General features: G+C 39.9%; 1 protein-coding gene and 2 long non-coding RNA genes across 8 annotated transcripts in view; 2 read left to right on the top strand and 1 right to left on the bottom strand.

Moving 5' to 3' along the window:
- The window catches only part of Ank3 (ankyrin 3), a 526,258-nt gene that overhangs the window by 195,864 nt on the left and 302,661 nt on the right, over window positions 1-27,733 (top strand). The gene's annotated exons all lie outside the window — the stretch shown is intronic.
- LOC125346352 lies at window positions 242-19,056 on the top strand. The gene is made up of 3 exons (XR_007209913.1): window positions 242-251; window positions 10,499-10,504; window positions 18,812-19,056. It is a non-coding gene; the product is annotated as an uncharacterized LOC125346352 (long non-coding RNA).
- Window positions 7,518-9,137, bottom strand: LOC125346351. Its single transcript, XR_007209912.1, has 2 exons — window positions 7,923-9,137; window positions 7,518-7,739 (listed from the first exon to the last, which is right to left on the bottom strand). It is a non-coding gene; the product is annotated as an uncharacterized LOC125346351 (long non-coding RNA).

Raw genomic sequence — 27,733 nt, 5'->3', positions numbered from 1 at the left:
AGCCATATAATTCAACTCATTGTTTGAAGATGAACCATAGGCAACTTATTTCACTGTATTATCTCCAATGAAATGGTTGTGTGCCACAGGTGACTGGCTAAATCTAGTAAATGTCATTTGCTTCTTCCCCTAAAATACCCCCTTGTTATGTGGCAGGTATTTGTGATTAAGATTTCACCATTGTTTTCTTTTTGCTGATCTCCTCATCCAAGGTCATAAGGAAAAGTGACATTCAACTCAAACCTCCTTCCGTGGTCCTCCAAAGGTCAATATCCCTATTCTGTGTGCTCTTGTTGAATATTCTCAGAATAGTTGTTATACCATAACTACTGCATGCAGTGTCAGAATTCGTTGGCACTTCTGCCCTTTAGATTGTGGCTTTTGGGGTTGGCCTGGAGGACATCATCTTGTTTCTCCTGGTAGCCCAAGCTGTATCAGACACATAGTTAAACCCTCTTTAGGAAGTGAAAGATGAACTATGAGACATCCATTATGTAATTACGAAAACTTATTCTTGTGTGGCCCTGTGGCTAGAAAAATAAAGACCAGACTGTGGTTGTTGAAGAAGACGTAGGCAGGAACATCCGTGTGTGGCATAGAGTAGAAGAGAACAGAAAGAGGAACCCTCACCTAGGGGAGAGGCTTGCTCTCAGAGATGGCAACAGGGAGCAAAGATCTGATTTTAGAGACTGGAACTTGGGGATCAGAAACCAATCCCTTAGTGTAGACTCTTGCATGATAGGACTTAAGCCTGGGGAATGCTTGGGTAGAGGATTAAAGGAAAACTAGGAATAAAACTGAGTTGATGTTGGCTGATGTAGCTCAAGGGACCTTGATACAGGACCAGTCTATTGGTGGTCACAATGCCTTAAATGTGGGGACACATGGCAAGGAGCCTAATCAAATTTTCAATTGTTGCATGGTTTTAAAAGGACCATAATGATGTTAGCATACTGAAATCTCAAATATATTAACTCTTGATGCCTACTTGAGTTGTTTTGTGAATAGTTTGAATAAAGCCTGTCATTGTCTATGTTTCATTGAAGAATATTTTGATCTAGTGGGGTAAAAATTTGAGAAGAGTTATTCTTTGAAATTACTTGTCTATGATTGGAATGTTTAACTATAGTAGGGTAAAAATAAAAAAAGACAGACATCATTTGAGTGCTGAGACAATTATTATCTATGATGTTCTCTTTGAAGTTTGAAGGTAAGTCCCAAGCAAATACCTTACTCTCATTAATCAGCTTTATAGTGAGCAAATTTGCTAGTATAATTGGGTGTGTAAAATATTTTAATAACTAAAAGTCTCTTTTCTGTGTTATACATTGGTGTTTGAAAATGGCTTCACTGCTTTAAAGAAATACTTTAACAGCAACGTCTAGTCTATTTACTTATTTATTAGGTTACAAGAATGTAGTTTTGGGCTATACAGGTTCATGCCTATAATCCTACCTACTCAGGAGGCTGAGATCGGAGGATTATGATTCAAAGCAAGCCTGGGCAGAAAACTCCCTGTGAGAGACTCGCTAGCCTCCAGCACAAAGAGGCTCAGGGACAGTGCCCAGGCTCTTAGTTCAAGCCCCACAACTGACCCCCCAAAAGTAGTTTTTTTTACAATAGTGGACAACTTTTGAATATTATTTTACTTTTGTACCCGTCCTGAGTCTTGAACTCAGCACCTTTTGCTCTCTTGCATTTTTGCTCAAGGCTGTGACTCTACCAGTTGAGCCACCCTTCCACTTCTAGCTCTATACTGGTTAATTGGGGGTAAGACTGATTTGTCTGCTAGTTGGTATTGGTCCTCCATCCTAGATCTCAGTCTAGTGAGCAACTAGGATTATAGGCATGAGCCTCTGGCAGCCAAATGAACTTTTCATATTTAAAACTATGGCCACATTTCCCAAGGGATGTTTTTTTTTGGGGGGGGGGGGAGGAAAGTATAAATTTATTTGAGTTTAATTGCTGAGAGCACCAAGTTTACTGTCTTAAAACCAGTTTCATCTGTGACTGAATTTGCTGGTAACAGCATTCAGCTCAATGTTTCCTGCACAGAAAACGTATTTGTGAACTCCAAACATTTCAAGTTAGATAAGCCAATGATTCTGCCCTTCCTGCTCAGGTGGAGTCAAGCGGGACAGAGGAACCCTTTTGTTTATCTAATAAAAGCACCATCCTGGGATGTCCTACTTTAGGCCAAGCCAAAAGGTGACCTATTTTTGTCCTACAGCCTTGAGTGGGGTTTCTCTTTGGCAAGGGCCATTCTGTAACCCGAGCTTCCTGGCTTTCTTCCGTATTGTAGAGGAAGTGCTCTTCCTGTTCTTATCAGAGTTGGGTTTATGATTTCACGGGGGCTTCTAGCCAGTCTCTAGACACATGAGAGAGAGAGTCTAGAATGCTGCCTGTCATTAATAGAAACTGAAGGAAAGAGCCCAAGGGCAAGTGCAAAGAGGGAGAAAGTGCATTCTAGATTGCATTCTTGTTTCCCTTTCTGTGGGTTGTGCTTTTCTCCCCACATCTCATTTCCTTTGTACATACAGTATGTGTTTTAATGTGAGAAAAAAATGGAGGACAAGATTTTTGAGAGATACAATCCTTGAGAGGTTTCTACTCTGAGTGAAGTTGACAATTCAGTAGTTGTAATCCAAATTTGATCATGATTTTTAAAGAAAATAACATAAAAAAGCATGAAGCTCCACGTGCATACTTTCAAAATAGAAGACAAGAGGATGTTGAATAGTAATGGCTTTAGATAACTAATTTCTACACAAGACAGAAAAGCCAGCTGCTGCTTGAGTTTAAAATGATGAGAACATGAGAAACCAGTCATTCAGTCTGACTGTGTTTATGGTTCATTATATTCAGTGTCTGGTTGGTTACTAATAGTGACAAGAATTACATAAAAAAGAATTGCATAAATCAGTGCTGATGAGACTATGCAAAGTGGTGGCTAATATTTGGGCATAAAATTTGAAAAAAAAAGATACAGGGACTTTAGAAAACAGTCACAAGTCAGGAGAAATCTTATTTAACTGTATTTTCTTCATTCATTGTCTATTGATTAGGTTGAATGTCCAAAAAAAGTATCTTCATAGAACAGCAGAAAACAGGAAAATGTAAAGGGAATTTAACTTCTCAAACATTTAGTTAGCATCCGTTCTTGTATATCTTTTCGAGTCTATCTAAATCTTGAGTCATTACTATTTAGCTTTGAAGCCTCTAAAATGTGGAAATTTTGTTAATGAGTATGTGAGACATACTTTAATTTCTTCTGAAAACAGAACATTGTGAAGACAATTTAAATGACTGGAAAGTGTGCTTAAACACAGAATTTCTTATGCCAGTTCTGAGACTTGAACTCACAGTTTGGGTGTTATCCCTAAGCTTTTATGCAAAGCTCTACCACTTTGAGCCATAGCTCCATTTCTAGCCTTTTGGTTGTTAACTGGATATAAGAGTCTCATGGACTTTCCAGCCTGGGCTGGCTTTGAACTATGATTCACAGATTTCAGCCTCCTGAGTCGATAGGATTATAGACATGAGCCACCAGAAGTCAGCTAAACACAGACTTCTTAACTGGAAGAAAGAGTGAGATATGGAGTTAAATCATATGATTATCTCCTCTAGAGAGCATCTGCACACAGTGGAAAGGGAGGAGAGAAAGAGCACCTACTATGCACACTTCCCAGCCACTTTACTCACTGCACATTTTTTATTGATCTCTTATACAGAAATAAGTGGGCTCAGAGGTTAAATAACCTGTCCAGGTTTTCATAACCACTAAATGCTAGAGCTAGGATTTACACATAAAGTCGTTCCATTTTTAAATATATTACCGTATGCACATCATTGTGCCACTTACTCCCAGATAACAATTTTCTGGACTTTAATTGTCTTTCTGGCAAGTAGTAACTCTGATTGGCAGGTGAGTTTTTTTCACCTCATCCTGTTGTGCGCAACAGAGCTCAGCAGTACCCTGGGGACCAAAGGGAATGTACCAGAATGGTTTGTATCCAGATAGATGTGATTGGATGGCTCCTCACAAAGCTATGTGCACCTCAGCACCTAAAAGCCAGCCAACCTATGTGAAATTTTCTAATAGCTATCAAACAATGTTTATTGATAAAGCCAGTGGAAGGAGACATCAAAGGAGAAGAGACACCTTAAGCATACAAGTAACCTTTAGAAATGTCATTTTAAAATAAGAAAACAGGGCTGGGAATGTGGCTTAGTGGTAGAGTGCTCGCCTTGCATGCATGAAGCCCTGGGTTCGATTCCTCAGCACCACATAAACAGAAAAAGCTGGGAGTGGCACTGTGGCTCAAGTGGTAGAGTGCTAACCTTGAGCAAAAAGAAGCCAGGGACAGTGCTCAGGCCCTGTGTCCAAGCCCCAGGACTGGCAAAAAAAAAAAAAAAAAAAATCACTTGTTTAGAGTAGGCTTGAATTTTTAGGTTACTGTTGTTAACTTCAGAGGATTTCCACCTGAGAGCATTCTGTGATGTGGTTTTGGCATTTATGACTCTTTGGTGATGATAATCAGCTTCCTTATAGGGATCTCACCCATTCTTGATGGCCCTTAAGACTTTGAAAGGAAAACAAGAATCTTTCCCTAAGGCTTTCCTTGAGTTCAGTGAGGACAGGATATGGAGAATACTGAAAGGGCATAATGGATGCTTTCCCAGTGATTTTTCTTCTCAACACATCTGGAAGAGGATCTTGGCTAGGACTTTGTCTACTGTTTCATTCCTTGAGGATGGCTTTACCATGTGTTCAGCTCCTATGTGCTAGCTTTAGGTGTCCATGGGAGGAGCTTATCCAGGAAGAGAGAACCCCTGGGGCTCCCTGAAGTATTTCCAATGCTGAAGAGACAGGATCCTTACTGCTCTTCACAGCCATCAGCCATGCCTGTAGCCTGCCAGAATTTCTATCCCAAGGAGCAATGCTGGCTGCTCTGAGAAACAACAATGGAAAAACTAATGGTGGCAAGGGTATGTGTACTAAAATCGATAAGGGCACAAACTCATCGGTGTGAATGGCAGAGAAACAATCCCTTGAAGTTCGTACCTGGAATAAGGGGGGTAGCTAACAAGTGTTTAGAACTGATAGATTTACTCTCATTCGTCTTATACTCAGTGTCAGCAGGAGCATCCGAATTTCTAGCCGTTAAAGTTCAACATTTCACCAAGCTTGCCAAAATGTGTTTTGTTACTTCATTTTGCATTCTGCAGGTTTTCTGAAGGCTAAGTAGCTTCTGCAGAGTTTACAGACCAAGATATACAGGGGTGCCTGACACCCATGTGCTGGTGAGTCTCCCTTCTGCTCTTAGAAGTGACCTTGCCACAGGTCCGAGAATGGATGATCAGTGTCCCGGAAGGTGGCAGAAACCCCTGGGATATACTTGTCAAATCCTTCAGCGATGGTAAAAATCACTCCTTTGCTCAAGTGACTTTTCTATTTGGGGCAAGGCTGAAGGGTGGCACTGTAGCACCAGCAGAGTGTCAGTTATCAAAGTAAACAGTGCAGAGAAAACTACTTGGAGCTGCCTCGAGGCCTGGCACTGCCATACTGCCAACAAGTCTTACCTGGATGCCAGCAGATTGCCCAGATCTGTGTGTTTACATCCATGGGCACAGGCAGGGGGGATTGTGGGTAAATGACAGCACAAGCCATGAGTTCATGTTCCTCATAGGAATCGAAGCCTCCATTTTCTTTCCACCCCATGAGGTCATCTAATTCAACTCCCACATATTTCCTGGACCTTGATCTTTGAAAGACAGACATCTCTATGGAATGGAGAGATTGAGCACTAGTTCCAGTCTTACCAGTTTCTAGGTTAGTGGTTTTGAATAAAGGAACTTCCCTTTGAAATATCAGTTTTTAGTATTTGTCTCTCTTGTATGAGTTTGCTAGAGCTGCCCACCATGAAGTACCCACAACTTGAGTGCCTTTAATAGCTGAGATTTCTCCTCTCACAGAGGACATGCGTTAGCAAGCTAGTCTCTCAGGGAGGCTATGAGGAGAATGTTTCTTGCTGTTGCCTAGCTTCTGGTGTTTGGGAAATCCATGGTGTTCCTTGGCTTGTAGATACTGAAAGTCTATGTCTCCCTATCTCTTAAAGGATCTTGTCATTGGATTAGGGTCCACCCTACCCAAGTGTGTTCACATTTCAAGATCTTTTCTGTTAATATCATCTCAACAAAAAGAGCTTTTGTCCAGTCAGGCCCCACTCTGTGGTTCCCACAGCAAGCATGGTGATGTCTGGCTGGGAATGTGGCTTAGTGGTAGAGAGCTTGTCTAGCATGCATTAAGCCCTGGGTTTGATTCCTCAGCACCACATACACAGAAAAAGCCACAAATGGCACTGTGGCTCAAGCAGTTGAGTGCTAGCCTTGAGCAGAAGATGCGCTGGGACAGTACCTAGGCCCTGAGTTCAAGCCCCAGGACTGGAGAAAAAAAAAAGAATGGTGATATCAGCACTCTCTACAGGTCAGTGTGAGGAAATAATATGATCATGTAAGTATTTGGTGAAGTAGGAAATGCGACCCTTTTATTAATTTTTTAACTCAGAGGCCTCTGTAAATTCCCTTGTTTAAAAATGCCTTCTGTTGTTTCTGCATATCATTTTTATCACAGTCTGATCCCTAGCTATTTTTTTCCAGATTCATTTCCTATTATAGCCCCTAAAGTATGTTTTCCTCCGGTCCAAAGAGATCACTTATTTCCTGATTTGTCATGTACTTTCATCTCTCTCAATTTTTCCACTCATTCTCCCCCCTCACCTAAGTATTCTTGCCTTTCCTACTCTTCTTCCAAGGCTGGATTGATAGCCTGCTTTGGCTAACTGTTCTTCCTGTAAGTTGAAATGTTTCCAGGGACATGCTAGAGCTAGCTCACACTGACAGGAGAGAAGAGATTGCTTATTGTCACATATTCAGTAATACTTCAGGCAGCTTGAAATTAGCTATAGTGAGAGTATTTACATCATGGGAATTGGCGAACTCTATAACTGGGGCTCGTTCTTTCTCTCACACACACACCCTCTCATTCTTTCTCTCTCACTCAGCACTGAATGTTTTCATCCTCTGAGCTTGAAACTCATTTTGGTTTTTTTCTCTCCTTTTTTTCCATTATAAACATTGCACATTTAAGATTTAGTTATGTAAATAGGAAGTGGGCTTGTGGCTCAAGTGGTAGAGCAGCAGCAGTGAGAAAGTGAGGCTCTGAGTTAAAGCCCTTAGCCAGGAACTGGTGGCTTGTGCTTTAATCCTAGCTACTCAGTATGTCTGAGGATCTCTGTTTGAAGCCAATCCAGACAGAAAAGCTCATGAGACTCTTATCTCTAATTAACCAACAAAAGGCCAGAAGTGGAGTTATGGTTCAAGTGATAGAGCACCAACTTGAGTAAAAAAGCCAAGTGAGAACATGAGGTCTAAGTTCAAACACCAGTACTGGCACATATACAAAATGCCACAGTGCCAGTAGTTATGAAAATAGCCTTTATTGTGCTACTTTTTTAGTTCTAAGAGGCCAAAGTAGTATTCAATATTCAGTAGAGGATGCACCATTGTTGTTTTATCTATTTCTCGTAGCACTCTGTTTATAAAAGATGTTCATATATTCATGTTAAGTTGGGTATGAAAAAGGGCCAAAGAGGGGAAATTTGACAGGCCACATTTCCCCTAGCCTGCACAACAAAGTGAATACAAGCTGCAGACGTATTTTCCAAAAGACAACTAGACTAAACTTTTTTTTTTTTGAGCCCGTCCTGGGGCTTGGACTCAGGGCCTGAGCACTGTCCCTGGCTTCTTTTTGCTCAAGGCTAGCACTCTGTCACTTGAGCCACAGCGCCACTTCTGGCCATTTTCTATATATGTGGTGCTGGGGAATCGAACCCAGGGCTTCATGTATGTGAGGCAAGCACTCTTGCCACTAGGCCATATTCCCAGCCCTGAACGAAACTCTTAAGTACCATGTTACATATTCTTCTTTAACAAAATGAGACTTCCTAGCTCAGATTTCCACCACCCAATAAAAAATAAAAATAAAACAGCCATTAACAGCACATGGTTATTGACAGTACTTGAAATTTCTTTTTTGTATAATTTTACTTTTATTGAAAAATGTAATGAGCAAAGGGGTTACAGTTACATAAGTAAGGTAATGAGTATATTTGGTTATAATTATTGTTACCTCAATCCCTCATTTCCTCCCACTTACCCCTCCCTATTCCCCTTTCAGCACTTGAAATTTCATGTCTTACTTGAGAAGTGAAAAACATACACTGAGTTTTTAAAAGTTGGCATGGAAAAACATCTTAAGTGTTACAATAATAGGTTAGATAAATTGGGCAACAATCTATTAATAAAATTCAGTTTGATTTTTTTTTAACAAATGTGGCAACTAGTAAGTGGTTTCTTTTATGTTTCTGTATAAATGCAGATTATTTACTCCTAGGGCCTAGGACCTTCACTCTGTCCTATATGTACAATAGCACGTATACAAAGACCTCTTGAGACCCAGAATTTGCTAGGGATAAAGGGATGAAGGCCAGTAACACAGGTTAGGCATCCAGAGAATCATAGAGTATCATTGAAGCCATTAGCCAAAATGTTTACTGCCAAATAAACTGTAAAGATTGGTTGCCATAAGTCTTATGTCTGAGCAGCTGGATGAGAGCCACAGCTCCAAGGAAGATACTGTATTTCAAAGGAATTAAGAATCAATTCCTCTCTTCCTTTACTTCCAGTAAACACAAAATAGGCCTTGCTAGAATCACTCAGTTGAGGTCATGGGCACAAAAAGCCACTTCTAAACTGAGAAGAGAAAGTAAGCACATGCTGGTAAGGGACACTGGGCCGGCCTCTCCTGACCAGGTTATCACAATGGAAAAAGAAAGATGTATGGTTTTTGTAAATAGGTCAGATGTTGTAGAAAAAAAGTGGAACAGCAGTAAGCAAATCTGCTGATCTCCTGTTTTCCTGTTTCTGTGCCAGGGAAATTCACTCATGCATGCTGCAGCCTGAGTGAGAGGGGAAAACAGGACTCAAGAGCCCTGACACTCCCGGCTTTCTAATGCAGAACCAAATTGTGAACGTAGTTTGACGTGTATAAAAGTCCAGAGTGCTTGAGTTTGGTGGAATTGTTTTCCATTTCCTTCCCCTTCTATGTGGTCTGCATCTCTGAGTGTTAGTCCCCAGATACAAGAATGTAGACATCTGGGCCTAAGCTGTGTCCATCAGGTCTCCCCTCCTATTTCTTCCCTTTGTTCCTAGGTGTATAGAGATGAGTTCTGTTTAAACTACAGCAATGAAAGTGAATGGGCTTTGCAAAGGATGTTGAGAGGGTTTCCTCTAACAGGTGGTCCCATCTGCTGAAGCTTTGTTTACTGAGCACAAGCTGCAGCTTTATTTACTAATATTTCAAATTAATTTCAAGGATTTATATATTACATATATGTATATATACATTTATATGTGTATACACATACATTTGTACACACATTTCTTCTAAAGAGAATAAAACTTCAGATAGAACTAAATAGAACTAAACTAGTAGAACTAAAGCAGACTCACCAAGCATCACTGTGTGTGTTTGTACGCGTGTGTGTGTGCGCACACACGTATGCCAGTACCAGTCCTGGGGCTTGAAATTAGCACCCGGGCACTATCCCTGAGCTTTTTTGCTCAAGGCTAGTGCTCTACCACTTGAGCCACAGCTCCACTTCAGGCTTTTTGGGGAGTGGGGTGGAAGCAGAGTATAGTTAATTGGAGATCAGAGTTTCATGGACATTCCTTCCCCCAGCTGGATTTGAACCATGATCCTCAGAGCTCAGCCTCCAGAATGCTTATTACAGGCCTGAGAACTGATGCCCAACAATCACCTCCAATTTTTAAAGTGGGTGACTCAGCAAGTTTAAGTCAGTCAAACGAAGTCATTTATCTAAGTTTGGCAAACTGTAGCACAGTTCTCTACTTGTAATACTGAAATTTTACTTTAGTAGAACAGTTTTGCTTCATAAGAATAAGCTGGAAATTGGGGTGCCAGTGGCTCATGCTTGTAATCCCAGCCATTTTGTAGGCTGAGATCTGAGGATTGTGGTTCAAATCCAGCCAAGACAGGAAAGCCCATAAGACTCTTCTCTAATTAAGTACCAAGAAAATAAATTTTAAAAAGCCAGAAGTAGAGTTGTGGCTGAAATGAGAGTGCTAGCCTTGAGCAAAAATAAGCTCAGGGACAGCTCCAAGACTCTGAGTTCAAGCTCCAGGATCAGCATATACATACACATGTGCGTGCATGTGCACGTGCACGAGCACACACACACACACACACACACACACAAAATGGATGGCAAGAGCCTCATGTTCTGGCAAGGTCAGGAGTAAATGATTTGTGTTTTGAGCATTCAATTGGAAAAATCTGTGCACCGTGCATTTTGCTCAGGGAACACCTAATCTCACGCTGACCTTGGGATTCCCTTGTCACTCCGTTCCTAGGCAGTCATTTGTTTCAGTTAATATAGATGACAAGAATGCAGATGCGTTTATCGGAGTAGCACCGGCTCCATTTCCCTTGTTAATCAGGGAAACAGAAGAGAGAGAAAAGTTTAATATCCTTCAAAAAGTATGCTTCCTTGGGGAGAGTGATCCTGTGTGAAGCAGCCATGAAAAACCTTCTATTTTTTACCTTTTTTTAAAGTTGCCAGCCTCCTCAAAACCCTCTACTGAGATTTCACTCTCCCTTTCTTCTAATCCCCACTGTGTGGCTGGCTGGCTGTGACATTTTTAGAAGGCTTTAAAGTAAATGCTTTGTTTTCATGTGAATTTGATTTTTTTTTTTCCTCTTTGGGGGAAGCCCTCTAGTCTTCACACACTCAAATGTCCCTTTCCCTGAAGGAGGAGGCATTGTGTGTGGATGTCTGCGATGAGATCTTTAGACATTTGGCAGAGGGCTCAGCCCCCGGATGATTCCCAGCCTGTCACTCCACTGGCATTTCCTGCCACTTGGGGAATTTTGTTTCCCATTACCTTGGCTAACCCGTGCAGGTTTGTGTTTTAAGCAGACACTTCCTGCTTCCAAAGCACTTGTCAGACACAAGACCTAGAGGAATCTGAGGATCAAAAGGAACTGCTAATACACTTAAGTAAGGGCATCTAAATGGCACTTTCCTTCTAGGTACTTCCTGGGTGCCACCGGATGCTTTTCTCTTGAAAGATGCTTTTAATGGCTATTACCAGTGGGTGAGATTTGTCTTTGTAGAAAAATAACTTACTGTTTTACCATAGATACACCCTTCCTGACTCGCACACACGCATGCACGCACGCATGCACACACGCACCCAGCACATTAACCTTTAAAGTTGGAGCCATTTTTTAAATCATCTTGGCTTGGCTACTTGAAAAAAGGCATCACTGTGCTATGGCCTAGACATGTTATCTGCCCTTGGCTGTATGGAAAAAGCTCAAACAAGGAGAAAGATAAAGGGGAGTAAACTATTTTCTTTTGATAAAGTTCTGTCTCCAAGCATCCTTTTGAACCCAAAGTGATTGCCAGAAAGTCAACCTCTGTCTTGTCTGCAAACTGGAAAGTTGCATTCATTCATGCAGATGTAGGAATTGAGAGAGAAAGAATAGGAGAGCTCAGTGACATATGGCTTGCAAGAATTACTGTCAATTGAGCCCCAGTGGAAGAGCTCAGGGCTTGGAGATGAATGCATGTATTCCATGTCATTCTGGTGGATGAGGTATATGGAGCCCAAGTATGTTCTCTTCTACCTGTGGCAAGAAAAATTACTCTTTTAAAATATACCTTTTTAGGACTGAGGAATGCCAACAAAAAACATCTTCCATGGTTTAGATACTCCAAATGGCCAGGCGTTGTTGAAAAGCACCCCAAGTTTGCAGTGCTTTCAAGGTGGGTATTTATAGCACTGTCACAAATTGCTTTCTGCTTTCTCTTCCTGTTGCTCCTCTGAGCAAACAGAGGATGATTTTTTAAGAGCATCGATAATGGAGGAAAAGGCTGATGATAAATGTCAGTGGTCGCACTGGGCAAGTATGAAAGACATTAGCATTCAGTGCTCCTCACCCCAGGGCTCATGGAAGAGTCTTTATTCATTTCCAATACCTGCGTTTTGTCATTGATTGATGTGCTGGTGTCAAGCCTGGGAAACAAAATTAACCTTGTCTTCATCTTCTACCTTGAGAAGCTGATTGGGCTCAAAAACCTTGAGCACTCGCATTCCCTGTTGAGGTTGCTTTTTGACTTGGAGGCTACCCAGAAATTCTTGCTTGAAGCTTATTATTGCAATTATTTAGGGAATTTTGTGGTCTGGTAATGTGTCATGGAGCCTGTGATAATGAGACTTGTGCAAGGATGAATCGTCCTAACATCTGAATGTTAGTTCTCTCTCCTTAGTGAATTGGCTGGTGTGGGAGGCAGATGAATGGCGGATAAGCCCTGGGTCCCTGGAGTTTTGTTGTTTTAAATCACTGTTAATTAGTTTAAAAAGTGTTCGTTTTGATCCTGGTATGTACCAATTCCTGTGTTTTATCTTTTTCTTAAGTGCAGAATATCAAATGAAATTTTTCTTTTACTCTAGAGTCCTGCACTAATTTGTCTTCAGAACTGGCTCAGAATTAGTTCCAGAATAAAAATCTGGACCCCCAGAACACCATCTCTTTTATTGCTCTTACGTTTTACAACTGTGATTCTGATGCTAGCAGAAGTTCATTATAGTTAATATAATTATAGTTAATATAATAAAATAATATAATAACAGATTATAGTTAATATACTAACTATATATAATCTTAAAGACTTATTTTTATCAGTATCAAAATTGTGCTAGATACCATTGGAGTAACTACAAAATTGCATCCAAAAACAATACAGACAAGTAGGTGATCTTTTAGATGCTCTGTATATATCCATGAACCCTTCGACAGATTCACATTTCAAAATTCTATGTTTAATTAAGCAAATTAAAGGAAAATGAAGAATGTGCTAGCAACGCCAAAATGTGCTGAAAGAGAAGTGGAACAACTGCTCCCTCTAGTGACAAATGATAAATTAGCAATGAAAAGAAATATTGAAAAGGAAAAAAGAAAAACTTTATATTCTGGATGAAACCTGATTTGGGGTTGGACTCAGTAGAGATTAAAGTGTGGGAAAATGGGCACTAGGGAAATTTTCCTTACTACATTTAGGCATTAACAGCCTCTACTTGCCCAAATCTGTTATCCCCATTCTTTTTTCTTTAAAGACCCCTGCTCATATAAATTCATTCAAATGTACAAGCTTGAAGATTGATGTGTAATAGCTTCTTTTCTTTTGTGGGATGCATAGTGAAATTCAAACTCAGGACCTCCTAATTGCTAGGCAAGTACTCTACCATTTGAGTCCACACCCCTAGCCCTTCTTTTGTTTTAGTCTTCATTCTCTCTAATACTCTCCAGTTTTTGTCCCTGGCTTGCCTTAGACCCTGGTGTTCTATCTATACATTGTATATCTTGGATTACAAGCATGATCCTCTGTGCCTGGCGTCCACAGTTACTTTATATTTTTTAACTTAAATAATACTTAATTGGGGGGGGATGAGGGAGGAGGTAACAATTTGAATAAGAAATATACTCACTGCCTTACATATGAAACTGTAACCCTTATGTACTTTACTTTGACAATAAAGAAAAAAATAATACTTAATTGGTTGTTTAGGGTTTTATGAGTTCTGATATTACAATTACTTTCCAGGATATCATGTTTGTGGTACATATAAATAGATGTAAGCTAGCAACAAGGAGAAAAAAACAACCCACAAACCCACTAGTCAGGCATCAATATTAACATTAGGTGTGTGTGTGTGTATGTGTTTGTGTGTGTGCACGTGCATGTTAGTAATGGGACTTGAGCAGAGGTTTTGTGATATATAGATCTATATTTCTCATCTCTATATTACCAGATATGGGATTAGGTTTTGATTATAAAATAGTAATGGTTACTGAACAGCAGATATGAACAGTACAGGAGGAATGATACAAGGAAAATAAAAATTATTCATAACCCATCATGACCTCTGCTAGTGTGTGGTAACAGCCTTTTCTCACTTTCTTCCCTCTTTGCTCTCTTGCCCCCTCTCCTGTCCAAGTCCATATTGTTCTCTGAGTTGTTTTTAGCTTTCCATTGCTGCTGTCTGTCATACTAGTTGAGTCACACACTAGACCCTACATCCATTTATGTTGTGGATGGATGACACATGTCCTTTAGCCACCTGGGTATCTCAACATCTGGGCCTCTGAAATGTGTGCCCTGGGGGGTCCCCAGCTGGAGCTAGTGCCGGTGAGGCAGTGGGGAGGTCTCTCAGAAGTGGCCATTGCGTCCCAGACCAAACTCCTTGCTTGAATCACTTGCTCCAACTCACCTAAGTCTGAGAAAACTCAGGCTTTGCGAAACACCACACACATCCTCAAGGGCAAAGAGGTGAATGGTACTCAAGGTATTTTCTCTCACTTCTCCTTCTGTTCCCACTCTGATTGATGGATTTGCTTCTTTATTTTGCATAAATGGCTTGTGAATAGTGGCTGACAGCGTGAATGTTCTGTGTGCCATGCAAGGCTCTCCGGAGGCCTGAGCAGGGCAGGACATCTTGAAATGTGTTTTGAACAAATTGGAAAAACTCACAATGTGGAATGTGCAAATTAACAAATTGCTCTCTGTGAATCGAATTTTGTTACATGCTGTGGATATGCTGACCCAGGGGCAGGGAGGGATATCCAGCTAAGGTGGGAAACAATGAAAGCACAGAGCTTTCAGAGCTGTCAGAGCTGCAAGGACTTCCAAGGTCACTAGAACCAATGCTCTCATTTCCTGGAGAAGGCAACTCCCATGTCTTACACACAACCACACAGCGAGTTATACTCAGCGTCCTAGAATTAATCTGTCCTCTCAGAACCACCTCTGTCTAGTAGTGTTTATTACCCTATGATGGATGGATTGCCAAAGGGTGGAACACATAACGTCCCATGCAATTGGGTTCTAGTGTTTCACAACCCCACATACATGTAAGTTCCTAAAGGAGGTTTATTACATGCTACTTAACATATTTCCACTGATCTATTGTTGGATTGTTGTGGGTTTTGGGACCATGGAAAAAAAGAAAAAACTTTACTTCAAAACACATAGGGTCATGGGGCTTTTTACAGGCTGAAAATCCTGAGATTTTTTTTTTTTTGAGGGGATGTCATATACTCCATTTTGTTTTGTGGGATCATGAAGGCTATATGATCATTTTGTGGAATGGCCAAAGGGATTTTTTTCATATTTTAAAATTGTATGTCTCTCATTCTCTCTTAATCATTTGCTGTCAGCAACAAAAGATTGGTTCATTTGCTCTTGAGAAGTCTGAAGCAAAATGTTTTCAGGGAAACCAACTCACAGCTCTGATGCATTTTCCCTGATGGGAAATTAGAGCACACTTATTCTTTTTTTCTTTCTTTCTTTTTTTATTGGTCCCTTCCTTAGGCAATTATTGTTGGCAGTGCAGACTATACTGAGCTTTCCTGCTGATCCCTTATTCAACCTTCCTCTCTCTTAAGTGAAACCTTTTCCCCACCTAACATCCAATCAGCCAGTCACTGGGAGGCTCTTAATGGCTCACAGTGGCTCTCTCATTCACATTTGCTATAGGATTCCTTCCTTTTTGCATTTTAAATTAGGCTTTCTAGTGCTTTAGTTGAAGAAGTAGGGGACCAGATGATGGGATACAGGAACTATGGAAGATGTTTAGAGGCAATAAAGGAAGTTTGTGAAACACATTTCAATCAGGACTTCACATGATGACCTGTCATCGCAAGCCTAATGGCAGGCAGGTTTGAGGCCCTCAATGTTCTCATATGTGGAGATCTGGGCTTATGCACTTGTCCAATTCTTGCAGATAGCACTCTCAGACTGTGCCTGTGACCTAGAGGGAGAAGGAAGTTATTTTTCAAGTAGGTGTGTTCATAAATCCATGGCTTGACTTAGGATTTATAGTAAAAAACCAGGTACCAGCATCATTCATGAAGCCCTGTGTGAATTTGGCTCATCTAGGGTTTCAGTTTCCTTTCAACAAAAGTGGGCACTAATATTTTTCCCTTCTCACAGACTAGTAAATAGCATAAGGTCCTGGGCTTTAAGAACCTCAGAGCTACTCTCAACAGGGTAGCTAAAGAAGGAAGATGCATTCTGGTTACTCCAGGTCAACAGATTAGTAAATTCCCACCCTTGTTTCCTCTCCCTCATACACAACATAAAGAATTTTTCTACCATCCTTCTGCCTTGGTATTTTCAGGGGCAAGAACCTTGCTTTTCCCATTCTAAGCCTTCCAAGTGCCTGAAATTATAGACATGATCACCATTTCAGTGAAGCAAGCTATATATATATTTTTTATTCAGTGATCATTATTGTGTGTATGGCATTATTTACATCAGACTAGCTCAGAAATTTGTAGCAGGAAGCTCAACAGACTGTCAAAAATAAACCTGGACCAGCAGAAGAAAGTAATTGCAACCCTTAATCCAGTAACATTTCATTACACAAGTAAGCAGTCTATCAAGAACAAAATCTTAAGCAATGTATCATGACTTTCTATTTTGGTTATCGCTATTAAAGTAATGTAGCTCACAGGAACACAGGAATAGATGGAATATTCAAGTGATTGCCATGCGCTGTTCAAAGAGGTATAGATAGAATCCAAAAGCTCAGACACTTTCATGATTACAGAGGCTCACACACAATGCTGCTGCTGTTTTTAAGTGAACAGGCTTAAAAGGAATCCAAGTCCACAAGAAACAGAGACATGTATGCAAATAAAAAAGGGAGCTCGAGTGACTTCAGTCATTTGGAGAATGCTCAGTGAGAAATTCTAAAGTGTAGACACCATTGCATGTTAGTAAACTCTGAGCTTCTGCATGCTTTCACTGTGTTAGGTGATGGGAAGTCTAGTGCTCTGAGGTGAAGTCGGGTGTAAATCCCTAAGCTGCTGCTTTTTGAAGTCTGGCTGCTTTCTCTGAGTTGGCCACCAGATGGTAGTGCAGGAAAGCCACTGACTGTGGAAGCTCCCACTGTGAGCTTTGAGGCACACAAACAGCATGTTAGCTAATTTAAGGTTCTCCTGTGTGAAAGGTTGGTTTTTTTGGTGTGTTTTTTCTTTTCTTTTTTTTTTTTTTACACTAGGAATGGGTAAGAAACTGGATTTGATTTTTTTTAAGTTAAATGAACATGTAAGATAATCTCTCTGTGTGTATTGATTTTCTAAGTCCACAAAGTCTTCAGTGATTTTGTATATTGTTCAACGTGCACTTTGATTTATGTACCACACTGTAGTAACTCAGAGCATGGGAAATAGATGGTATTGCTTCCCTAACATTGCAAGTACAGGCTTCATATGTATGAAATGGAGTTTTGCATAGATAACTGAAAATAAAATTTGGAAACCAAAAATGATCATACACACACACACACACACACACACACACACACACACACACACACACACACTTACTGGTTTGAAATCAGAAAAGGACATTCACAACTCAAGGTAAAGCTAGGCAAATATGAGAGAGAACTTTTTCTTCCATAAAGATTCTGAATGTTTAATCTAGACTTCATTTATTGTATAAGGTATTCTTAAAATACATGCAAGTATATTTTTGTCCTATTTATATGTAATAGGCTTTTTGAAATCAATACACATAACTGATACTTGTGGATTTTTTTAAATAAAATCCTTTTAATACATGCTAACTATGGGAAGTTTTAGCAGCTGAAGACAAAACAAAAAAGACATTTCCTAGTTCTGCCACCTATGCAAATTTCGCTGGTAGGAAGGAACAAGGAAAGCAATATTCCCCTGCCCTGCACTTGATATCTGTGCTCAGGATTTGGAAGCTAATCAAGAGCCTGGGTATGCTCCGGGCGATTAGATCAGTCATGGACTTGGGTTCTTTGCTTCCTGGTTCTTAATCCTTGCTGTAGCCTCCACTTGACAGCTCCCATGTGTCTTTCAGCATGCCCTGGCCACTACTAGGTTTTCATTCGTGACATTGTCTTTTCGGTGTCCTTATTCTTCATCTGTGTTTGATGGCTTTTTCTTGTTCTTTTTTTCCTCATCTACAATTTCTGGTTAGTTACCAGTCAATTTCTGTTGATTAGATGTTTATAGAGAACACTGCGAGCAATCTCTGTCATTGCCATCCCTTTCCCTTAGTCTCCAAGGAGTACCAGCTTCCTCCATGTGGCACTGTTGGGTAAAGGTGCAAAAACAAGAGGGCTGTGATGGCCTGAGGGCTCTGGTGGGAATTTCCATCTTGTTCATGAGGCTGTGCTGGTCTGTTCTGTGAACCACTTTCTTAGAATGGCCCAGAGCCACACTGAGATAAAGTCTCATTGCGCAAGCTTATCCTGTTCTTATCATTAGTGTAAGATTGTCATCAAATATTGAGAAATACTATTCCCAAACATATGCTAGACATACAGGCTTCTACCTGAATGAACAAGGGTTGTACTATTCTGTTTCATGCCTTTTTGACATTTTTTTCCCATTGAAATTCACAGTATTGCCTACTTATTCTGGATACTGAGGTTTGATCTAAGAGCCTCAGTCTTGCTAGACCGGCACTCACCACTTAAGCCATGCATCTAGCCCTTTTTTTTGCTTCAGTTATTTTTCAGATAGACACTTGCATGCTTGACTAGAGCTAGCCTCTGACTACCATCCTCTTCTCTATGTTTGTACAACTAGTTGACAGGTATACATCCCAGCATTTTGGTTGAGATAGAGTCTTGCAAACTTTTCCCCACAGGCCAGCCTGGAGCTATAATTCACTCAATCCCTGCATCCCAAGTAGGTGAGATTACAGGCATGAGCTGCTATGCCTGGCCCCTAAGTCACAGTACTTTTAATGTCCACTTTTGCTATTGTGTTGTCATTATTTTCAGAAGGTAACTTTCAGACTTCTCACCTAGTCAGTGGAGCTAATAGAAATAAAATAATTTCATTATACTATTTATCTTTAAAAAGTTTATTGTGCTTTTTATTTTTTTCAAATTTTTATTATCAAACTGATGTACAGAGAGGTTACAGTTTCATAGTTAGGCATTGGATACATTTCTTGTACTGCTTGTTACCTTGTCCCTCATACCCCCTGTACTTTTTATCTTTAAAAACATAATAAATAGTGGCTGGGAATATGGCTCAGGGGTAGAGTGCTTGCCTTGTATACATGAAGCCCTGGGTTCGATTCCTCAGCACCACATATATAGAAAAGGCCAGAAGTGGCGCTGTGGCTCAAATGGTAGAGTACTAGCCTTAAGCAAAAAGAAGCTCAGGGACAGTGCTCAGGCCCTGAGTTCAGGCCCAAGGACTGGCAAAAAAAAAAAAAAAGATAAAAAGCATAAAAGATGTAGTTGACTGTGCTGCTCTGAATCAAAGGTTGGACAAGGAAGTGAGAGTTATGGTCATAAGGTGCTTGCCATCTAATGCCCTTCAGTGAGCACCTGTGGTCAGCTCTGCTTGCTTCATCCTAGGAAAATACCAGTGCTGTTTGGACCAGCCACCTCCGGAGCAGTGAGGGAACAAAATTCAACAGTCTTCAGATAAGGGAAGAAAAAGTGGTTGGAGGAAAACTCGTCATTTTGTTCATACAACTGTTGTGGGCTTTCTCAATTGGTGAAGTCCCAAAACCTTGCACGGAGGAGCAGCTGTCCTGACTCACATGAGCACCCGCCCTTTGGAGGTGACAGCACCTGCATTCACATCACAAACATAGGGAGGAAAAAAAGCCATGAGAGCGGGGTTTATTGAGCATTTCCGTCAGGCTGGTGTTAGCTTCTGTGAATGTCAGAATCCTGACTCCCTGTCATGAAGGGAAGACAGCATCTGGCATATCATTGGTGACTCAGGTGGCTCAGGAAATAGGCAAACAGGCAGGTGGGCAGCTATGAGTGGGAAGGGCTAAGGTATAATGAGGAAATGCTGGGCTATGTATGGTTGTATGTGTGTGTGTGTGTGAGAGAGAGAGAGAGAGAGAGAGAGAGAGAGAGAGAGAGAGATTCTAGCAAATTTCCAGTTTGAATAATGATGGTAACAATAGTTGAACCTAACATTAGGCACCTAGCCCTTATGGCAAAGTCTTAACATACATCCTCCAAAGCAAACCTATAGGGCACAGGTTTTGTCTCCTATATATGCAAATGCAGAAAATCAAACTTCTGGTTAAGTCCCACTAGCCTCAAGTCCCACAGCCACAAAACAGAAGTTCAAATTCAGATCCAAGTCTTTATTTCTTACTTATTTAGATATGAAAGATGGTTTTGGAACTCCTTACAACTGATGCTTTTAGGAAGTGAGGAGAGGGGGTCATGATTTCTCACTCATCCCAAGTTGACTATGTACTGTATTTTATGCTAAGAAAAAATTACATATGAAATGAGGATAACGGTCTGAGGATTTCCTGGGATGAGCTTTCAAAGCTGTTATCTTGGCATACATGATAGTACCCCTTTCAACTCTTAGTAGTGTCCCACTTCGAATCGTAAATTATGTGGTCACCATGTATGTAAGGTGCTCATTTGGGCTAGAAGTTCTCTGTAATTCTATGGAGAAAGAACCTTGCCAGTTAGGAGCTGGGGATCTAGCAGCTCTTACATTGCTATGGACCACCTCTCACAATTTGTTTGAAACATCTTTAGGAGAAGGACAAGTTTTAGCCTCTGGGCTACCTGAAATGTTCTGAACAAAGAAAAATGAACTGTGTTGGTATTCCTTTACTCTCTTATACCTAATCACTCCAGTTCTCTCTTCTTGATTTTTTATTGTTATTGTAAAGGTGATGTACAGAGGGATTACAGTAATGTAAGTCAAGTAATGAGTACATTTTGTTTTGAACAGTGTCACCTCTTCCCTCATTTTCTCCCAGTTCCCCCCTTCCCCCTTCCCCACCAGTTGTAGTCCATTTTCAACAGTGTCTAGTGAACATCACTGCTGCATTAGATTATCCTCTGTCCTATCACTTCTGTCCTTCCCCTCACTCTCCCCAAAACAGATAAACTAACAAACAAGACAAAAGGAAAGAAAAACAAAGAAAACAACAGAGAAATTTAAAAACCTTCTTTTTTTCCATTTCTTGGAGTTCATTTTGGTAAATATTATTTTTATGATTCTGTAAAGAATATATAGCTTTATTTTTCTCCTTTATACCAGAATATCATAATTGTACAAAGAGTCATTTTGATAAATATTATTTTATATGATCATATGCCCACAGTTATTGAGTCTTTGTGTTCCTCTCTTGACAATATCCTCCTTTGGTCTTACTGTGTTTAGATACCTGTATAATTTATGATGTCCCATTGTGGGAGTTTTGTTTTATTGTATTGTGGAGGGCTTTTTCTTTTTTGTCTTTTACCATCAGTGTGTTTACTTGTAGATTTATAGGCACACTCTAACTTAACTACCACAAATGAGGGAAAACATACAACCTATGTTTCTTTGGGTCTGCCTCATTTCATTTAACAAAATTTTTTCCAAGTCTTTCCATTTCCTTACAAATAGTACAATATTATTCTTTCTGACTGAAGCATAGAATTCCATTGCATATATGTCCCACATTTTCTTGATCCATTCATCCATTGAGGGGCATCTGGGTTGATTCCATATCTTGGCTATGGTAAATAATGAAATGAGTATAGTATGGTTGTGCTGGTGGCTTTAGTGTGGCCTTGTTTGTGGTCTGTTGGATAAATGCCCAGGAATGGGGTTGCTGGGTCATATGTTTCGTCTTTTTTTTTTTTTTTTTTGCCAGTCCTGGGCCTTGGACTCAGGGCCTGAGCACTGTCCCTGGCTTCTTTTTGCTCAAGGCTAGCACTCTGCCACTTGAGCCACAGTGCCACTTCTGGCCATTTTCTGTATATGTGGTGCTGGGGAATTGAACCCAGGGCCTCATGTATACGAGGCAAGCACTCTTGCCACTAGGCCATATCCCCAGCCCCATGTTTCGTCTTTTGAGGAACCTCCATACTGCTTTCCAGAGTGGACGAGCAAGTTTATATTCCCATCAACAGTGTAGTAGAGCTCCCTCTGGTCACATCCTAACCAGCATTCATTATTGTTAGTTTTCTTGATAATGGCCATTCTAACTGGAGTGAGTTGGAATCTCAATGTTTTGAATTGTATTTAGTTTTGGCTAGAGATGCCGAACATTTCTTCATGTGTTTATTGGCTGTTCTTCTGAGAAGTCTCTCTTAAGTCTTTAGCCCATTTATTAATTGTGTTGTTGTTTCTTGAGGGTTTGTTTTGGGGGTCTTTAAGTTTTTGAGCTCTAAATATATTTTAGATACAATGCCCTTGTCTGATGTATAGCCAATAAGATATTTTACTATTCTGTAGGCTTTCTATTTATCTTACCAGCTGTCTTTTCCCATGAAGAAACTCTTCAGTTTGATACAATCCCATTTATCTAGTTTTTCTTTGACTTGTTGTGATTCTGGATCTTTTCATAGGAGAGTTTGAGCTATGCCTAAAAGGTCTAGAGTTTCCTCTACCATGTCCTGTAATATTTTCATGGTATCTGGCCTTACATGGAGGTCTTTGATCTATTTAGAATTGATTCTGGTGAATAGTAATATATATACAGATCTAACATCAGTTTTCTGTATGTGTAAAACCATCAGGCAGAATTATTTGTTGAAAAGGCTGTCTTTCACCCTGTGTTTGTGGCTCCCTTATCAAATATTAGGTCTGTGGATTCATTTCTGGGTCTTCTATTCCATTGGTCCTCAGGCCTATTCTTGTGCTAGTACCAAGCTGTCTTTATTACTATGGGTTGTAATAAAATTTGAAATTCAGTACTCATATTCCTCCCACACTGTTCTTCCTGTTAAGGATTTCAGATTTTCTTGGTGGTCATTCAGGCAAGGTAAAGACATTCTATCTAGACTTCCAAGTACATAGCCATTGACCACACAGCATTCTGTATGTATGACAAAATACTTGATTTAATAATCATCTTATAAAGATAAAATCTTTAGTTTGGTTCATGCTTTGGGAGGATTTAATTAATGGTCAGTTAATCCTGTTGCTTTGAGTCCTATATCAAGGCAGCCAGCATGGTGAAAGGGACATCACAGAGCAAACATCTCCCAGTGGCCAGAAGCAAATCTAAAAGGAAGAGGAAGAAATCAGCATCCCACAGTCATCTTCAAATATGTACCACCAATGAGCTACAACCTCTCAGTAAGCACACCTGTTAAAATTCTCATCATCTCTCAGTACTGGGGTAGGCTGGGGTCCAACATTTAAAACATGAGTCTTTGTGGGATATTCCAGATCTTAATTATTTCAAATCCAGTAAAGTGTTGATCAATGCATGATCAATCATGATTTCTCTAATGGGCATATTTTTTATGAGGCAGCTAAAAAGATTCAAGGTAAACTCCCCTAAATGCAGTTTCATCTGGTTGTTTATGATTTGTTCATAAGTAGAGTTGTATCCATGTAGGATAAGCATATTTTTACCAGTTACTACCATCAAGTAGCACTAATAGTTTCCAAACTTTCATTTTCCCTTGAGGAAAAAAAAGAGCATGAAGATCAAAGCAAGGATTTTTTAAGCTGTACTTTATCTCATATTTTCATGCAAAAGTGCTGAAATATTAAATAATGTATACAACTAATGGCACATTTGCATATTGTGCTCTTGTTTTTCAAAGAAATTACATATTTATTAGCTTATTCGATCCTCCAACGCTCCTCTGACAGAAGTAGGACATGAAATTGTATCCATTGCCATGCAGAAAACACCTGAGGTATGGAGAGGCAAAGTTAAGCCAAAGCTGAAGCGAGCAACTGCTTTCGAAGATCAGTGCTATCCACCACGCCAGTCTTCACTGGTGACCACCATTTCAATATATGGATCAGAAGCTTACAAATCCATTCATAGGAGACTATACTTCTGCTCTTTTTTTTGTCCTACACAAACAAACTACACTAATTTAAATAAACTAGTCTAATTTATAAGACTTCTTATAGGCAATTATATCCATTTGATTTATGGCAAGGGCACCCTTTTCTACTTTCTCATTTTCTTCTGCTTTTCAACATCCCTTTCAACATCCTTTTAAGTGTTGGGTGATAGCGGCTCACACCTATAATCTTAGATACACAGGAGGTAAGATCTGAGGATCCTGGTTTGTAGTCCATCTGGGTTAGAAAGTCCATGAGATTCTCTCTTATCTCCACCAGAAAACTGGATGTAGAGCTATAGATCAAAATGGTAGAGTATTAGCCTCGAGCAAAGAAGCTCAGGGACAGTGCATAGGCCCTGAGTTCAAGCCTAAAACTAACACACACATACACACACACACACACACACACACACACACACACACAGTTTAATCTCCTCTTCTAGTAGCCTTATGGTGAAATAGATGGAAATATTGGCTTCTAGGGAAAAGAGAAAAATTTTAAAGACAGCTTAAGTATGTTATTTATTAGTTGATTTAACAATTGTGCATTAGTTGGATCTGATGAATTATGGAGATTCCAGCCCATAAATTCAGAACTGTTAGAACTCATATCCCAAGGCTCTGGAAGTTATTAGGTTTTTAAACTATGATAATGTACCTGAAATTGAGTTTGTGTCCTGTAATTATATTACTTTTTTGTACTTGAATGACAGACAAATTTTCATTTTAAGTAGTATCCCAAGGAAGTTTTAGTACAACAAGCCAGATTATGAATACAGTGGAAAGCCAGATTTTAAATTGAATTTAGGAGCCTAACAATATACTGGTTATGAATATTATCCAGTAAAAAATATACAAGTCTCATAAAGGACAGCCCCTAGTCCAATGATTAAATAGGAATTAATATTTATTTCTATTCTGTGAACTTCATGTCGGGCAGTTTAAGACTTGTTTTTCTGTCATAAAGGGTTGACCCTCCCTGTCAGTTTCTCCTTTATTTGTTTGCATTTAGGGCCATCAAATATTGTTCTCAAGAGGTCACGACTCACTCTATGTGCTTGGACACTCTCCAAGTCTTTTCTTTTTGGCCAGTCCTGGGGCTTGGACTCAGGGCCTGAGCACTGTCCCTAGCTTCTTTTTGCTCAAGGCTAGCACTCTGCCACTTGAGCCACAGCACCACTTCTGGCCATTTTTCTGTACATGTGGTGCTGAGGAATCGAACCCAGGGCCTCATGTATATGAGGCAGGCACTCTTGCCACTAGGCCATATCCCCAGCCCCTCCAAGTCTTTTCTTTAGAACTTGTTAAGGAGAGGAGAGTATTGATTTATTCAAGAAAATTCAACACTGTTGAATTCATACCCAGCCACTCCTTACAGGCTTAAATCCAATTGCACCATGATGTCCTATGGTCTTTCCAGTAAGCCAGTATGCTCAGGATAGTAGAATCCTTCTCACAACTCTACCACTTAGGGAATGGTGCCCCAGAAAAACAGTGAAGCAATCGAGTCCCTTAAAAGTGGGGAGCAGTTTATGTGGTGATGCTTGTGATATGTATCCTCTTCAGATTTGTCTTTCTACATACTTGGACCACTAGCACGAGAGACTCGGCATCCTAACCAGCTTTGGGTTGTGTTTGCAGAAACTTACCTTATTCCATGGGAACACTGAGCACTGAAACTTAGCATGAGTCCACACTTCCCAGAATTTGATATGACTCTTGTTCTCAGGCTAAAATAGTTTGAAGCCAGCCCAAGCACACAAATCTAAGACTCTTATCTCTAACTAACCAGGAAAAAGCTGGAAGTTGAGTTGTGAGGCTCTAGTTGCAGAGCATTAGCCTCGAGCAAAAAAGAAAAAAAAAATCCAAGGGACAAAACCCATTCCAAGAGTTCAAAATCTTGTACTGGCACAATGAATAAATAATACATTTTAAGTTGTAAATATATAAAATATCATGTCCTTCTTTGCCTTTGGTATATCCCCAAGTGTGAAAATAATCAGACTAGAATTAATATTAACTATGTTGCTTTTGAGAGATATCCAATCTTAATTTGATTCTGATATGTGTCAAGTCTTTCTGTACCTGATTGCCAAACTCTAAGGGTTTGGAGGGCCCTGAACTTGTCATTCTGTGATGAGATTTGTTTGTGCAAAATTGGTTTTAAATGAGCCACATTCTTATTTTCTCTTATTTGCATGGTTCATTGACAGGAATGGCAAGGAAGCTCACTTGACTATTTATTCTGAGCACAAAAGGACCTGGACTCTCCTATCAAATGCCTACACACATATGGATCCAATTTGAAATCTGTGTCTGTCTGCCTGCCTTCCCTTCCCAGCCCCAATCTATTGCTGTATCTTTTAGTAGTTAATTTATACCAGAAAGAACGATTGTCTTGGCTATTCTGTGATGCCTATTTGATTAACATGTAGCATTTTGATCACTTGGTTATCTGAATTGGAATGTTGGACATAGTTCCTCTGAGTCTATGAATTAGTCTTCTCATGACCTTCAGGAAGTACTCAGCTAGTTTTCTTTGTGATAACATGTTCTTCATCACTTGTGATTTTGATGACCTGTGTAGAATATTGAAGCAGGAAGGTAATTCATAGCCTTAGTTTTAATCCTCCCATTTTTATAGATAAGAAAACTGAGCTCTTGAGCTCACTGAACTTTGCTAGGAATCACTATGGATTTGTTTAAACTATGCCTTCTTCCTTTAAGATAGCTGTGGGATGCCTCTAGTTTTGCCTAGAGTTATTCTATACAACTGACTTACCTACTTCATAAATGCAGGCCTTTGGTGACCTAATTGAAGACACTGATTTTTTTTTTTGCTTTGCTAAAAGCTTCTAAAGTTATAAATAAGTAATTGTGGGAAGATGCCTGATGGCCTTTTAGCTGAAATAATCATCTCTTGGATTGAGAGTTTTTCTTACAAGAGCTAAAAGCACTTCTTACATATTAGCACCTTCATCCTTGGCATGCCTGTCGAATGACTGGTACAGATTTGATCTCTGGATGATTCAACAAAACTTTGAACAAGGGCTTGCTGAGTGACCCACTGGGCATCCTGAGAAATTGAAATCATTAGGAGAAAAGGATTTCTAAGTCAGAGTCTTGGCTTTGGGTTAGGATCTGCAATTATGAGACAAGAAAGGACATCAGAGGCTTTGTATAGGTCACTGAAGTATGGAAAGTGGGAGATAGTAATGTCTCAAGTTGAGGTAAAGCTAATTATAGGGACATAACAGCTGTGAGAGCCAGTGGGAAGAAATATAGATTTCTGCTAAACTAAGGAAAGGAGAGAAAGGAAAATTTAGATTTGATAGAGATATCATGATAGGAGTTTTATAAGCCAAACTTGGAGCAAGTAACAAAAGGAGACCAAGGGAAAATGTGAAGAGAATGAAAGGAGACATATGCAGGTCAACTACTGAGGAGGACAATTAGAAACAGGTCTATATTTACATACCATTCCAGGTTTGTAAAAATGCTTTTGCTCTCCCCAAATCTTGGTTTGTTAGTAGTCCAACATTGTCTCTCTTCTTCCCCCTATTCTCTCTCCTTCTACCTGATAAAGTGATTAATATCATCCCTACTATTATCTGGTAAAGAAACATAGGCTTAGAAAAGATATGGGGCTTTCATAAGTCTGTAGTAGGTGATGAAACACAGATAAAAACTTAATCACACCTGACCTTCTGATAACTCACATTTTGAATTCTAC

This window comes from Perognathus longimembris, chromosome 2 (assembly GCF_023159225.1).
Source record: "Perognathus longimembris pacificus isolate PPM17 chromosome 2, ASM2315922v1, whole genome shotgun sequence".
Taxonomy (NCBI): Eukaryota; Metazoa; Chordata; class Mammalia; order Rodentia; family Heteromyidae; genus Perognathus; species Perognathus longimembris.
Note: the sequence above shows the minus strand (reverse complement) of the source record. Positions and strands in the feature narration are given on the sequence as shown.